We start from the raw sequence: 11085 nt of genomic DNA, 5'->3' as shown, positions 1-11085 counted from the left end.
GGCTCATTCACCTGGGCTACCTAGGTAAGGAGCGCTACCTGAGAAGGAGGGTAGTGTGCCCTGTTATTACTAGGTGACCTTAAGCAGGCTTAGTGTCCTTGAAGCTAGCAAAAGCCCTGGCGTGAGCACCCCAGAAGCTGCCAAGACACAAGTCAGGACATGTGGTGAGACAGCTCTGGGTCCTTCTTGGTGCTAGAACGCGTATTCTCTCTTGCCAGAGGGCAGCCAAGACAGTAGAGATAAGGTAGACACTAGGCCCAGCCATTCGCCACAGAGGAGAGGGGGGGCCCTTCCAGGGAAGAGCAGAGCACCTCCCCGACCCCGCCCCTTCCTTCCCCTAACACACATCCCAGCACTGAACAACTTAAGAGTTGCACCACAGGAAAAGACAGGCATTGCCCAAGCTGTGGGCTTGGCCCAGCAACCTCAAACCCTCTTGAAAGGCAGGGTAGCCTATGAAGGTCCAACTTCCTCTTCAGCTCAGAAACCAAAGACATCAGAGCAAGAGGGCTATGGGGTGGGGGTGGGGTGGGGGTGTAGGTCTGTTCAAGCCCCCCACTCTCCAGCCCCAGCAGCCCGAGTGATGATCAGGTTCACTTCTAGGGAATCTTCAAGGAGCGTGGGACAATGGGACAGTGGCCATGAGGAGGCTGGACTCCAACCCTTCCTTACAGCTAGTGCTGCAGAGACTGGGAAAGTGTGGCGGGGGGTGGGGAGGGTGGGCTCAAGTTGAGCTTCTAGCGGAGGGGGGGTGAATGCTCATAGCTATAATCGAGACTATGCAGAGCACAAGGGGACCGTGTTGGCCTTCTTTGACCATCACTGTAGTGTCTCATAGCACCACGCATTATGGAGAAAGATGTAAACTCTCCCCACCCATCCACCCACCCACACACTGCAAAGGGTATAGGAGAGATCTTGAAGGTATTTCCTGCATGGAAGGGATGCTAAGGCTGTTCAAGTGTCCAGTCTATTCCAGACTCAGCGTGAGGTCTTTTTTTTTTTTTTTTTTTCCGAGACCGGGTTTCTCTGTGTAGCCTTGGCTGTCCTGGACTTACTTTGTAGGCCAGGCTAGTCTGGAATTCACAGTGATCCGCCTGCCTCTGTCTCCCAAGTGCTGGGATTAAAGGCGTGCGCCACCATGCCCAGCTCCACGTGAGGTCTTTCTCACCCAAGTGAGAAATGTTAGCACTGTGCTTTCTCACCCTCAAATGCTTACTATCATTTTACACTATCTACCTATTTACTTACTTACTCTGTGTGTGTATTAATACATATGTAGGTTCCTGCATGCCACAGCAAACATGTGGAGGTCAGAAGACAACTGGCGGAAGTTGGTTTTTCCTCCTTCCACCATGTAGGCCCCAGGTATTGATCTTAAGCCCTAAGTGTTGGCCTTCCTGCTCCGGTGGGAATGGTGTCCAGGAAGCACACAACTCTGAGGCCTGGGAAAGTATCCCCAGCTCTGAGGTGGGGCAGCATCCCAAGGGAAGGGTCCCGACACATGGGAACCCAGGAACCTCACAGCTCTGAGAGGAGGCCTCCTCAGCAGGAATGTTGCAGCTCCCAGGGGAAGGTTACTCCAACCTCTGATGAGCCAAGGAGGTTTAAAAGCCTGAGCTCTGCTGTTTCTCTTCTGGGCTTCTTGGCGTCTTCTGATAAGAGAGTAACACCAGATTTATTGGAGGGAGGAATCCAGGAGACGAAGGAGGAATCCTCTGCTCCCAGGTGAAGACAGCAGAGAACTGTGCAAACACAGCCTTTATATAGGATTTTTTTTTAGGAGGCAGAGCTTTCCAGGGCAGAGATTTCCAGAGTGATGATTGGTGGGATTTCAAGTCCTGAGCTTGGGGGAAGCTTACAGATTGGTGGGTGTTTTTTCAGTCTTTTCTCCTAAAATTAACATAAATCTGAGAGGGGTCCCACTGAAGGGCTGGAAATGGGGGTGGGACAGTTGGAGGCTGGAACTGCCTGTTTGACAGAGAGGTGTCAGGGAGGGGCTATGAATGCATGCCCTAATGGGTTTACACAGATTTGAACTCTTAAACTGAAACAAAACAAAACAAACAAACAAAAAAACCCCACAGCTTTCCTTATCTAATCTATGAACTCATACTAAGGGGTCAGATTTCTAGTCCTGATCCCTGGCTGGCAGTGCCAGACCATACAAAGCTCCCTGCCTCAGAGGAATGGCTAGTTTATACATTGTTGCCACAAAGTTGACACTGGCGCTCAGGAACTAGCTCCAGTTAAACATGCCTTCCTCATGGAGTGCCCTGTCAGCAGCGGCCATAACTGAGGCCTCAGATGCTTCTGCTTTCTCTGTGGCTCCAGCTTTCCAGTTTCTCCAGGCATCTGCTCTCAGGGCACAGGGCTGTGGAGGCTTTGCCTCAGCCGCTCTGGAGCACCTAAGGTCAGCAGCATAGCCTGAAAATTCGAGCACCCCTTTCAGGGTCCGTAGAGGCTGGCACCCAGGGGAGCTAAAGAGCTAAAGAGATGGGCACCCAAAGAAATATATAGGGGAGCCCCGATGCAAAACTTGAAGTAGCCAAGGACTGGCTCCTGGAGCTCCTCAGTAGGGACCAGAACACTTTCCTGCAAAGTGTACAAAGTTTACAGAGTATGCAGAGTAAGGCAAGGGAGTCTGGCACAAAGGCTCTCCCTGCGGTGAACAGCCAACAGTAAGGGTTGGTGGCATGTGCCAATACCAATTGAGCCACGTTGCTGTCCCCCCACCCCAATCCTTGCTACCTTCCTAAAGATTCCTAGGGTCTCTAAGATCCAAAGTAGTGCGTGTGTAAGGATGGATTTCTGTAAAAGGAGCTTTTATTCGCCTGATTTAATTGTCGCCTTTCTGCCTCTGTCTGCTAACATAGGCCTAGTCCTGGAAGCTTCTACCCTCCGTAGAATCTAATCTAGGCCTGGAATGTTTTCGGCCTCTGAAACTGCTGAATAAGCTCACCCTTACTTCTTTCTGAACTCTTGCTGGCCAGTTCAACTCAGCTGTTTTGGCTCAAAACTCCTCACCCAGGGTGACTTAGTCAATCTGACTTTTCTCTTGGCCTCTGAATTGCTCTGCTTGGCCTCAAACTAACCCCAAAAATCAATTGTGATTTTCTGGTTCCTTCTAATTTTTTGGCTCGTTCTATCTTCACCTATATCTAGCTTGTTTTCTCTTGAGCTTGTCTCTGTAAAACTCTCCCAGTAAAACTGCCTCTCTTTCCCCCATTCTCTGTACAGCTCCCATAGGTACCTTGCCTTTCCTCTCTCATCTTTTTGAGAGTTGGGCATATCCTGTTCTGCCAAATCTTTTTCTGACTTGTCACTTTGTCTACCCCTCAATTAGACATCACTTTCAAACATGGGTACTTCCTTCTACAAACTAAGTTTACCTTCACTGTTTGGGATTAAAAGTGTGTACCACACCTGGACCTAAGCTTTTCTTTATGAAAACCTGATGATCCTCTCACAACTGGGGTCCTACATCATCTGTCTGCAGATGTCCATTTCAGCATCAGCATCCAGTCTGATGAAGGATCTGTCCTCCTTCAGCTGGCTTGTTGAGCGGCCCCATGCATCGGGATCTGCTTCCTGCATTGCCTGTGTGGCTGTCTTTCCGTGACTTCTTCCTTCCCTGAGTCATGCCTTTCATGTGGAAGCATCTCTTATTCAGATCGGACCTTTATCAATTTGGATGCAACCCGTAATTGTGATTCACGGCCTCAGAGGCTCCCGCATCCTTCCTTCTCTAGGCTCGAGGCTCCTGCTGCTCCTAGGTCCAGCCCAACTCGGAAGAACTGAATTTTCCTCTGGAGATGATCCTAGGCTGTGGGGAGCCGTGTTAAATTCTGCCATGTCAGAAATCCGTGCTTAGGCTACAGGCTATGACCTTTCAATTGTTGAGCTTTGCTGGAGAAGGTGTTTGTGTTTTAGGCCATCCTTGGACTATTTACCTTTGAAAGAAGTAGGGAAGTCCCTACTGAGAAACACCCAGGGGAATAAGGAAATCCTTCAGAAAGCTACTCAGTAATAGGAAGCTTTTACAGTCCAGGCTTTTGTGTTCTTCTTGCCTTGGGAGCTAGGGAGAGAAGGATCAGAATAGATCCTATTGACCTTGCTATATAGAGCCTCACTTGTCCACATTAAAGAGAGTCTTGATCAGAAATTTCCCGACTTGACTCATTATTTCTCGCGTCTCTGTACCCCACTTTCAATCCCTATTCCCTCTTTCAGGTGAACCCTGATTCGATTTGTCCCACAAGCTGGGACATGCATCATTAGGCAAATTCTCATCTGCAGCTTTCTGTCAGATGTCTCCTGTCCTCTGTGACATTTCTGTCAGCTGTCCTCTGCTTTCTGCAACATTGGTGGGCTTCCTTCTTCTTCAGTCACATTGGGTTATCCTTCCAGCCATGTTTGAGTGTCATATGGAACAGTAGCTTTTACTTGCCTGTTGTAATTGTCGAACTGGAGGCTTATAAAAGTTACCACATGGCTGCCCACAAGACAGAACCCCAGAATGTCTGAGCTAGAAAGAATATTAGCGATCAAGGCAGGTCCATTATTCACAGACAGAAAACCCCCAGAGAGGATGTGCCACAAACTCAGTCTCAAAGCCCCTGTCCCCAAGACCCAGAGCTAAGATCCTCAGAGACATCACCTCCTTAGGGCCAGTGACCACCCTCTTGGGTCTGGAGGCCCCTTTCCATCTATCCATCGCTGTGCAGCTGGCTCCGGGGCCAGACAGAACTGAGAAAAAGTTGCAGCCATGTTATGTAGTATGTAGATTGCACTTTTAAAGAAAAGATTTGCTGGCCGGGCGTGGTAGCTCACGCCTTTAATCCCAGCACTCTGGAGTCAGAGAAGGGTGGATCGCTGTGAGTTCGAGGCCAGGCTGGTCTACAAAGTGAGTCTAGGACAGCTAAGGCTACACAGAGAAACCCTGTCTCAAAAAAAATTATTTATACAGTATTCTGCCCGCATAAGAAGGAACCAGATTTCATTACAGATGGTTGTAAGCCACCATGTGGTTGCTGGGAATTGAACTCAGGACCTTTAGAAGAGCAGACGATGCTCTTGACCTCTGAGCCATCTCTCCGGCTCCATAGATTGCACTTTTTATATCACCTGCTTTATATTCGTCCTCGGCAGTGGTCCGCTCACATCCTCTCACCCATCTATCTCTGCATTTCTTCTCTCCTCAATATTTCGCAGTAGCCCCTAATGACAGTGTATTTGTCGCTTTGGTATAGCTGAGACCAAAATGCCTGAGGGAGGGCAGGACAGATAGCTCAGCTGGTAAAGTGCTTGCCACGCAAGCATGAGGACCTAAATGGGCCCCCAGAAAGAAGTGGGGTGTGGTGGACTGTATCTATAATCCCAGCACAGGGATGTAGATATGAGAGGATCCTTGGGGCTCTCTGGCCTAATTGGTGAGCTCCATGTTTAATGAGAGACCATACCTCAAAAAATGAAGTGGAGGGGCTTGAGCTCAGTAGTTAAGAGCCCCAGGCATCTTTGTTTTAAATATCTAAATGCATAAGAAGTAAAAACTGAAAGGTGTCTGCTTTGTGATGTTCAACTGACTTATACATTCATCCAACTTTTGATAATGTATTGCTAATTGTGTATTCCTTTCTTTCTTTCTTTCTTTCTTTCTTTCTTTCTTTCTTTTCTCTTTTTTGGTGTTTTGAGACAGGGTTTCTCTGTGTTGCCTTGCTTGTCCTGGACTCACTTTGTAGACTAGGCTGGCCTCAAACTCACAGAGCTCCGCCTGCCTCTGCCTCCCGAGTGCTGGGATTGTAGACATGCACCACCATGCCCAGCTTGTGTATTTCAATTAAGACTCAAATCACTAATTTTGGGAAATATAACTAAGGGCTTGCTTAGGGTAGTTTTAAAAAATATTTATTATTATTATTATTATTATTATTATTATGTTTATGTTTATGTTTATGTTTATGTTTATTGATTTTTTGGAGGAGTGAAACACACACATACCATAGCACATGTATGGAGGTAAGAGGACAACTTGTAAGACTTGGTTCTTTTTCTACCATGTGCATCCCAGGGATCAAACTTAGGTCATTAGGCTTGCCGGTAAGCGCCCATATCTGCTAAACCATCTTGCTAGGTCCTGTAAATGTGATTGCTAAAACAAAAATTTGGGGGGGGGGCTGATGACATAGCTCAGTAGTATAGTATACACATAGAGTGTTCAGAGCCTGGGTCCAGTTTATAAAATAAATAAACATTTAGTTTAAGTGCTAAAAATAATTAGAATGAGGCTGGAGAGATGGCTCTGCGGTTAGGAGCACTGGCTGCTCTTCCAGAGGTCCTAAATTCAATTCTTAGCCTCCACATTGTGGCTCAATTCTGTCTATAACTGTAGTCCCATGGGATTTGATGCTATCTTCTGGTGCGCATATACATATATGCACAAAACACCCATAGACATAAAACACACAAATAAATAAATCTTTGCCAGGCGGTGATGGTGCACGCCTTTAATCCCAGCACTCAGGAGGCAGAGGCAGGTGAATCCCTGTAAGTTCGAGGCCAGCCTGGTCTACAAAGTGAGTTCAGGACAGCCAAGGCTACACAGAGACACCCTGTCTCAAAAACACAAACAAACAAAAAATTAGGATGGAGAATTATTGGGGACCTCTCACTTCCACACACAGTTGAACACACACAAACACCATCTGAGAGAACAACTTAAAGAAGAAATAGAGTACTTTCCTTGCTGTTTTAGAGGCTCCTGTCCATGGTCAGTTGTCCCCTTGCACAGAACATCATGGCGGTAGGAGTTTATGGTAGAGGTTCCTCATCTCACAGTGGACAGGATGCAGTGAGAGAGGAGGGGACTGGGGAGCTGGTATGCCCCCAATAACCCGCTTCTTCCAACTTCGTCCCAGTTCTCAAAGTTTCTTCCACTTTCATAAATGGCATAGTTGAGCCAGGCTCAATGATGCACTCCTTTGATTCCAGCGTTTGGGAGGCAGAGGCAGGTGGATCTCCGTGAGTTCGAGGCTAGCCTGGTCTACAAAGTGAGTCCAGGACAGCCAAAGCTGCACAGAGAAACCCTGTCTCAAAAAAAAAAAAAAAAAAAAAAAAAAAAGGCATGGTCAGCTGAGGACCAGGCCTTTGACATATGAGCCTGTGGGGACATCTCATATTCAACCCAGAGCAGGTGGTTTCCTTCAACCAGGGTTCCTGCAGGAGTAGTGGTTTATGCAGAAAAGGCTTGGGCCAAAGGTTTAATGGAGGGACTCTTTCAAGGGGACTAGCCCAACACCTAGGGACCAGCAGCCACAAGAAGACATGACCAGCATGATCTGTGAGGAAGAAAAATATGTTAGTGACGGTCCTTGTTGCTGTGACAAAAATCCCTGGCAAGAGCCACTTAAGAGACAAAGGGCTCATTTCAGTTCATTCATGGCCCATCATCGCAGGGAGGGGGTTTAGTAGTAGGGGATTAAGGCTCATATTGTATCCAGAAGCAAAGACAGAGAGAGAGAGACAAAGAGACAGAGAGAGATGGTTGAATGCTGGTACTCAGCTCCCTTTATTAGTCTGCCCAGGGCCCAACTCCTGGAATGGTGCTAACCACAGTTAGTGTGGGCTCTTCCATCTAGATCCAGTATGGAAATGCTCACAAACACACCAGAAGCTTGTCTAGACCCTTTCAAGTTGACTACTGTACTGGTTAGCTTTCTGTCAACTTGACACAAGCTAGAGTCGTCTGGGAAGAGGCAACCTCACCTGAGAGATTGCCTCCATCAGACTGCCTGTAGGCAAGTCTGTGGGGGCATTTTCTTGATTACTGGTTGATGGGAAAGAACACAGCCCACAGTGGGTAGTACCGACCCTGGGTAGGTGGGTCTGGCTGTATAAGAAAATAAACTGATTGAGCCAGTAAGCAGTGTTCGTTCCTCCATCGTCTCTGCTCCAGTTCCCGCCTCTGGGCTCCTGATTGAGTGCATTGATGACACATTGAAGACATTACAGAAGGAGTATCCAAATGTATCTGTCACATTAAGGCATGAGAAAGAGAGCTCAAGTTTGAATTTTCCACTTCTCTCTGTGTTTTCTGTCTGTCTGTAGTTGTGGTTGTTGGCCTGTTTGCTTTGTCTGTCTGGTGTGTATCTGGTCAGTGCCTGTTGCCTATCTGTTGTTCTGTTGTCCTTATGTGTCTTGTCTGTTAGTAACTACATGTGTGTGTGTGTGTGTGTGTGTGAGAGAGAGAGAGAGAGAGAGAGAGAGAGAGAGAGAGAGAGATCTGTGTCTTTCTCTCTTTCCCTTACAATGGGTTTTGCTCTGTATTTATTGAAGAGCACGGGAAACCATGATGTGAAAATGAGGGATGCTTAGGGGCTGGAGAGATGGCTCAGAGGTTAAGAGCACTGGCTGCTCTTCCAGAGGACCTGAGTTCAATTCCCAGCAACCATATGATGGCTCACAACCATCTATAATGTAATCTGGTGCCCTCTTCTGTCGGGCAGGCACACAGACAGAACATTGTACATGCAATAAATAAATAAATCTTTTTTAAAAAAGAAAAAGAGGGCTTCTTTACAGAGATCTTTAACAGAGCTTTATAAGGGAGAAATGTTGCTTGAGAGACCCAGAAACGCACAGATGTTATCAACCTATATCCAAATGTTGCTTCCAACATTTATGGGATATTTGTTGCTAAAGGTCTTTTTTAACCTGTTGGCTGCCTTCAGCAAATGATTACCACAACACACACGTGTGTGCATGCATTCTTTAGGGGCATGGAGGAATGAATAACTTAAGATTAAAGCTATGCATTAGCTTAAGTTGTAAAAGCTGGTTGTTGGGGGAGGGGAGCGGTGGATCCAACGCATAGTAAGACTGGTTCCGCTAGAGGCAGGTTAGCATCAGTAAGCTGAGTACACAGGGGGACAGCAGGCCAACGACATAGTCTTAAATGATCTCAAGGCTTATTATTAACGTGCAAGGTCCAGCAAAAGTTCAGTCTCTTCAAAGGCAAGAGGTGTTTTCAGAAAAACATATTACCACACCTGAGTTCCTGTCCTGACTTCCCTCAATGATCGCAATGGGGAAATGTAAACCAAGTAAACCTTTTCCTCCCCAAGTTGTTCAACTGCAGCAATAGAAACTAAGACAAAGGTCAATCTTAACCATACTGTAAATGTAATTTTTATTCGCCTGATGTAATTGTTGTCTTGGAGGCTCACTGCTGGATAATTGGTCCTCTTCCAGTTTTCTGAACTCTGCCTGGATGGTTCACATCAGCTGTTCTGGCTCAAACGTCTCTCCAAGCTGATTGATTGACGCTGGCTTCTCTCAGCTTCTAACTGATTGCTCAGCTTGGCCTCAAACTAACTCTAGAAACCTGTTCTAATCTTCTGGATCCTTCTCATTCTCTGGCTTGTTCTGTCTTCACCTGTATCTAACGTCCTGGTTAAAAAATTCTCTCTCTGTCTCTCTCTCCCTCTAAAATGCTCTCTAAGTTGCCTTTCTTTCTCCCTCTCTGTTCTCCTGAGAGTTGGACGTATCCTATCTCTGACTTGTTCTGTCAAATCTTTTCTGATTTGTCATTTTGTCTGTCCCTCAATTAGACATCACTTTTTGTTTTCTTGGTTTGGTTTTTTGAGACAGGATTTCTTATGTTATCTTCGTTGTCCTGGACTCCCTTTGTAGAGCAGGCTAGCCATGAACTCAGAGCAATCCATCTGCCTCTGCCTCCTGGGTGCTGGGATTGAAGGCATGCACCACCATGCCCGCTGAGACAGGATTTCTTTATGTTATCTTGGCTGTCCTGAACTCCCTTCATAGACCAGGCTGGCCTCAAACTCACAGCGATCCGTCTGCCTCTGCCTCCCAGGTTCTAGGATTAAAGTCATGCACCACCATGCCCTGCTCTAGACATCACTTTTAAACATGGCTGCTTCCTTCTACAAATGAACCTTCCTACCTTGTTTGGGATTAAAGGAATGTAATATGGGTGTGTCTTATTCCAGCCAGACCATACTGTAATCCAGTGTGTGTCTGCATTCCAACTGAATTACATAGACCTAGAAGGTCTTTGCATGTGATCCCTTGCCAGAGTGACATGTTGCTAGATTAAAATCCCTCTACAATTACAAAGACGGTGACATTACTGGAGCCCAGAAAGAAGTAGAGCTTGGCGGGTCCCCAGCAGAGACACACAACCAGGACAAAACTGCAACGAGGAGTGGAAGGGTAAAAGAAGGCTACCCCCTCTCCTTCGTCTCCGTCCCACTGGCCAACCCTGGAAGCCAGACAGCAAGAGGTCTCAGGCTGGGTGGTCCACAGGAGCAGCCTCCCACGTGGAAGGCGGAGAAGTGGGGTGGAGTCAAGGAACACAGAACACCCGCTCGCAGGGAGGCTGTCTTTGCATTTCCCCCTCCGATTGTGCAGCCTACAGTACGTTCTTGAGTGCTGACCACCGAGCTCTGATTGGCTGACTATGATTTATGGTCCAAGCCTCAGCTAGAAATGGCCAATCATAGGATGACAGAAACTACTTAGAGTGAAATCATGTCCTATGAATTTAACTTTTCAGAGGCCAACAAAAATCTAGCCATGAAATTGATGTCCTGTCCCTTTAAAGTACTAGAAATATGGTTTGTTGTTATTGTTGTTGTTCTTTTGGGGTTTTTGTTTTGTTTTTGTTTTTAATTTTCATGTTGGGCTGAGGACCTCCTGTTCTTGCCTTTTGTAGACTGGCTAGGAAGATTATAGGCATTTCTCTAAATTGGGGAGGCTACCGGAGTTCATCTCATGTGCCTGGAGGGTTTGTGGCGGTGGATTTCTTTGAAACAGAATCCCATTGTGTAACCCTTAATTGACTTCAGTCTTACTGTGTAGGCTAAGCTGGCCTTGAACTTATAATAATCCTCATGCCTCTGCCTCCTAAGTGTTGGGACTACAGGTATATGCCACCATGCCTAGCTCTATATGCCAGCTTTAATTGCTGGGTCACTGTGCTGACAAGGATTTTAAGCTTGCTTCTGGCCCCAGCAGTATTATGATCGATTGATTATGTCTGTCATGAACATAGACATAAAAATG

General features: G+C 46.7%; 1 protein-coding gene across 1 annotated transcript in view; it reads left to right on the top strand.

Moving 5' to 3' along the window:
• Nucleotides 1-11085, top strand: part of CDH23 (cadherin related 23) — a 382149-nt gene that overhangs the window by 334931 nt on the left and 36133 nt on the right. The gene's annotated exons all lie outside the window — the stretch shown is intronic.

Source organism: Acomys minous (assembly GCF_964271855.1).
Source record: "Acomys minous genome assembly, chromosome: 13".
Classification (NCBI taxonomy): domain Eukaryota; kingdom Metazoa; phylum Chordata; class Mammalia; order Rodentia; family Muridae; genus Acomys; species Acomys minous.
Note: the sequence above shows the minus strand (reverse complement) of the source record. Positions and strands in the feature narration are given on the sequence as shown.